This window comes from Epinephelus lanceolatus, unplaced genomic scaffold, assembly GCF_041903045.1.
Source record: "Epinephelus lanceolatus isolate andai-2023 unplaced genomic scaffold, ASM4190304v1 scaffold50, whole genome shotgun sequence".
Lineage (NCBI taxonomy): Eukaryota > Metazoa > Chordata > Actinopteri > Perciformes > Serranidae > Epinephelus > Epinephelus lanceolatus.
This window is the reverse complement of record NW_027556832.1, coordinates 45,001-50,262: the sequence shown is the minus strand read 5'-3', so window position 1 is coordinate 50,262 and position 5,262 is coordinate 45,001.

Below are 5,262 nucleotides of genomic sequence, written 5' to 3'. Positions count from 1 at the left end.
GGGTGAAGTGAGGATGGAACACAGGGGATTAATTCCCCCTTTAATGCCTGCCTCCAGCGCTGGGTGGAGGTGGGAGAATGAGGCCTGGGAGGTTGAGAGTCTCCCCCAGAGAGGGGAGAGAAGAGGGAGGGAGACAGAGAGCCAGGGAGCTGGGTGAAGTGAGGGTGGTACAGGGATTAAAGTGTCCCCTAAGATCTGACTCCAGTGCTGGGTGGAGGTGGGAGAATGAGGCCTGGGACGGTGAGAGTCTCCCCCAGAGAGGGGAGAGAAGAGGGAGGGAGGGAGACAGAGAGCCAGAGAGCTGGGTGAAGTGAGGGTGGTACACGGGGGATTAATTCCCCCTTTAATGCCTGCCTCCAGTGCTGGGTGGAGGTGGGAGAATGAGGCCTGGGACGGTGAGAGTCTCCCCCAGAGAGGGGAGAGAAGAGGGAGGGAGACAGAGAGCCAGAGAGCTGGGTGAAGTGAGCATGGAACACAGGGGATTAATTCCCCCTTTAATGCCTGCCTCCAGCGCTGGGTGGAGGTGGGAGAATGAGGCCTGGGAGGTTGAGAGTCTCCCCCAGAGAGGGGAGAGAAGAGGGAGGGAGACAGAGAGCCAGAGAGCTGGGTGAAGTGAGGATGGAACACGGGGGATTAATTCCCCCTTTAATGCCTGCCTCCAGCGCTGGGTGGAGGTGGGAGAATGAGGCCTGGGACGGTGAGAGTCTCCCCCAGAGAGGGGAGAGAAGAGGGAGGGAGGGAGACAGAGAGCCAGAGAGCTGGGTGAAGTGAGCATGGAACACAGGGGATTAATTCCCCCTTTAATGCCTGCCTCCAGCGCTGGGTGGAGGTGGGAGAATGAGGCCTGGGACGGTGAGAGTCTCCCCCAGAGAGGGGAGAGAGGAGGGAGGGAGACAGAGAGCCAGAGAGCTGGGTGAAGTGAGGGTGGTACAGGGATTAAAGTGTCCCCTAAGATCTGACTCCAGTGCTGGGTGGAGGTGGGAGAATGAGGCCTGGGACGGTGAGAGTCTCCCCCAGAGAGGGGAGAGAAGAGGGAGGGAGACAGAGAGCCAGGGAGCTGGGTGAAGTGAGGGTGGTACAGGGATTAAAGTGTCCCCTAAGATCTTACTCCAGTGCTGGGTGGAGGTGGGAGAATGAGGCCTGGGACGGTGAGAGTCTCCCCCAGAGAGGGGAGAGAAGAGGGAGGGAGACAGAGAGCCAGGGAGCTGGGTGAAGTGAGGGTGGTACAGGGATTAAAGTGTCCCCTAAGATCTGACTCCAGTGCTGGGTGGAGGTGGGAGAATGAGGCCTGGGACGGTGAGAGTCTCCCCCAGAGAGGGGAGAGAAGAGGGAGGGAGGGAGACAGAGAGCCAGAGAGCTGGGTGAAGTGAGGGTGGTACACGGGGGATTAATTCCCCCTTTAATGCCTGCCTCCAGTGCTGGGTGGAGGTGGGAGAATGAGGCCTGGGACGGTGAGAGTCTCCCCCAGAGAGGGGAGAGAGGAGGGAGGGAGACAGAGAGCCAGAGAGCTGGGTGAAGTGAGGGTGGTACAGGGATTAAAGTGTCCCCTAAGATCTTACTCCAGTGCTGGGTGGAGGTGGGAGAATGAGGCCTGGGAGGTTGAGAGTCTCCCCCAGAGAGGGGAGAGAGGAGGGAGGGAGACAGAGAGCCAGAGAGCTGGGTGAAGTGAGGGTGGAACACAGGGGATTAATTCCCCCTTTAATGCCTGCCTCCAGCGCTGGGTGGAGGTGGGAGAATGAGGCCTGGGAGGTTGAGAGTCTCCCCCAGAGAGGGGAGAGAGGAGGGAGGGAGACAGAGAGCCAGAGAGCTGGGTGAAGTGAGGGTGGTACAGGGATTAAAGTGTCCCCTAAGATCTTACTCCAGTGCTGGGTGGAGGTGGGAGAATGAGGCCTGGGACGGTGAGAGTCTCCCCCAGAGAGGGGAGAGGAGAGGGAGGGAGACAGAGAGCCAGAGAGCTGGGTGAAGTGAGCGTGGAACACAGGGGATTAATTCCCCCTTTAATGCCTGCCTCCAGCGCTGGGTGGAGGTGGGAGAATGAGGCCTGGGACGGTGAGAGTCTCCCCCAGAGAGGGGAGAGAGGAGGGAGGGAGACAGAGAGCCAGAGAGCTGGGTGAAGTGAGGGTGGTACAGGGATTAAAGTGTCCCCTAAGATCTTACTCCAGTGCTGGGTGGAGGTGGGAGAATGAGGCCTGGGACGGTGAGAGTCTCCCCCAGAGAGGGGAGAGAAGAGGGAGGGAGACAGAGAGCCAGGGAGCTGGGTGAAGTGAGGGTGGTACAGGGATTAAAGTGTCCCCTAAGATCTGACTCCAGTGCTGGGTGGAGGTGGGAGAATGAGGCCTGGGACGGTGAGAGTCTCCCCCAGAGAGGGGAGAGAAGAGGGAGGGAGGGAGACAGAGAGCCAGAGAGCTGGGTGAAGTGAGGGTGGTACACGGGGGATTAATTCCCCCTTTAATGCCTGCCTCCAGTGCTGGGTGGAGGTGGGAGAATGAGGCCTGGGACGGTGAGAGTCTCCCCCAGAGAGGGGAGAGAAGAGGGAGGGAGGGAGACAGAGAGCCAGAGAGCTGGGTGAAGTGAGGGTGGTACACGGGGGATTAATTCCCCCTTTAATGCCTGCCTCCAGTGCTGGGTGGAGGTGGGAGAATGAGGCCTGGGACGGTGAGAGTCTCCCCCAGAGAGGGGAGAGAAGAGGGAGGGAGACAGAGAGCCAGAGAGCTGGGTGAAGTGAGCATGGAACACAGGGGATTAATTCCCCCTTTAATGCCTGCCTCCAGCGCTGGGTGGAGGTGGGAGAATGAGGCCTGGGAGGTTGAGAGTCTCCCCCAGAGAGGGGAGAGAAGAGGGAGGGAGACAGAGAGCCAGAGAGCTGGGTGAAGTGAGGGTGGAACACAGGGGATTAATTCCCCCTTTAATGCCTGCCTCCAGCGCTTGGTGGAGGTGGGAGAATGATGCCTGGGACGGTGAGAGTCTCCCCCAGAGAGGGGAGAGAGGAGGGAGGGAGACAGAGAGCCAGAGAGCTGGGTGAAGTGAGGGTGGTACAGGGATTAAAGTGTCCCCTAAGATCTTACTCCAGTGCTGGGTGGAGGTGGGAGAATGAGGCCTGGGACGGTGAGAGTCTCCCCCAGAGAGGGGAGAGAAGAGGGAGGGAGACAGAGAGCCAGAGAGCTGGGTGAAGTGAGGGTGGAACACAGGGGATTAATTCCCCCTTTAATGCCTGCCTCCAGCGCTGGGTGGAGGTGGGAGAGTGATGCCTGGGAGGTTGAGAGTCTCCCCCAGAGAGGGGAGAGAGGAGGGAGGGAGACAGAGAGCCAGAGAGCTGGGTGAAGTGAGGGTGGAACACAGGGGATTAATTCCCCCTTTAATGCCTGCCTCCAGCGCTGGGTGGAGGTGGGAGAATGAGGCCTGGGAGGTTGAGAGTCTCCCCCAGAGAGGGGAGAGAGGAGGGAGGGAGACAGAGAGCCAGAGAGCTGGGTGAAGTGAGGGTGGTACAGGGATTAAAGTGTCCCCTAAGATCTTACTCCAGTGCTGGGTGGAGGTGGGAGAATGAGGCCTGGGACGGTGAGAGTCTCCCCCAGAGAGGGGAGAGGAGAGGGAGGGAGACAGAGAGCCAGAGAGCTGGGTGAAGTGAGGGTGGTACACGGGGGATTAATTCCCCCTTTAATGCCTGCCTCCAGTGCTGGGTGGAGGTGGGAGAATGAGGCCTGGGACGGTGAGAGTCTCCCCCAGAGAGGGGAGAGAAGAGGGAGGGAGGGAGACAGAGAGCCAGAGAGCTGGGTGAAGTGAGGGTGGTACACGGGGGATTAATTCCCCCTTTAATGCCTGCCTCCAGTGCTGGGTGGAGGTGGGAGAATGAGGCCTGGGACGGTGAGAGTCTCCCCCAGAGAGGGGAGAGAAGAGGGAGGGAGACAGAGAGCCAGAGAGCTGGGTGAAGTGAGCATGGAACACAGGGGATTAATTCCCCCTTTAATGCCTGCCTCCAGCGCTGGGTGGAGGTGGGAGAATGAGGCCTGGGACGGTGAGAGTCTCCCCCAGAGAGGGGAGAGAAGAGGGAGGGAGGGAGACAGAGAGCCAGAGAGCTGGGTGAAGTGAGGGTGGTACACGGGGGATTAATTCCCCCTTTAATGCCTGCCTCCAGTGCTGGGTGGAGGTGGGAGAATGAGGCCTGGGAGGTTGAGAGTCTCCCCCAGAGAGGGGAGAGAAGAGGGAGGGAGACAGAGAGCCAGAGAGCTGGGTGAAGTGAGGATGGAACACAGGGGATTAATTCCCCCTTTAATGCCTGCCTCCAGCGCTGGGTGGAGGTGGGAGAATGAGGCCTGGGAGGTTGAGAGTCTCCCCCAGAGAGGGGAGAGAAGAGGGAGGGAGACAGAGAGCCAGAGAGCTGGGTGAAGTGAGGATGGAACACAGGGGATTAATTCCCCCTTTAATGCCTGCCTCCAGCGCTGGGTGGAGGTGGGAGAATGAGGCCTGGGACGGTGAGAGTCTCCCCCAGAGAGGGGAGAGAAGAGGGAGGGAGGGAGACAGAGAGCCAGAGAGCTGGGTGAAGTGAGCATGGAACACAGGGGATTAATTCCCCCTTTAATGCCTGCCTCCAGCGCTGGGTGGAGGTGGGAGAATGAGGCCTGGGACGGTGAGAGTCTCCCCCAGAGAGGGGAGAGGAGAGGGAGGGAGACAGAGAGCCAGAGAGCTGGGTGAAGTGAGGGTGGAACACAGGGGATAAATTCCCCCTTTAATGCCTGCCTCCAGTGCTGGGTGGAGGTGAGATAGGCGGAGGGCGGCGGGTCGGTCGGGGCCAGCGAGAGCCGAGCCCCGGGGGTGCCTGGCGCGAGCGGGGGCTCCGTGGGGCGCGTGGGGGCCGAGCACCGGTGGGGTCCACCCTTTGGCCGGGCCCGGGGGCCCGTGACCGGGTCGGCGGCGGCCGTTGCGGCGCTCCCCGGCCACGGGGCAGTGAAATGGACAGCCTGGCAAAGGCTGGGCGGAAACGGAGCTCATGCCCCCTTTAATGTCTGTCAAGGGTGAGGAGGGGCGGCGGGTCCGTCGGGGCCAGCGAGAGCCGAGCCCCGGGGGTGCCTGGCGCGAGCGGGGGCTCCGTGGGGCGCGTGGGGGCCGAGCACCGGTGGGGTCCACCCTTTGGCCGGGCCCGGGGGCCCGTGACCGGGTCGGCGGCGGCCGTTGCGGCGCTCCCCGGCCTCGGGGCAGTGAAATGGACAGCCTGGCAAAGGCTGGGCGGAAACGGAGCTCATGCCCCCTTTAATGTCTGTCAAGGGT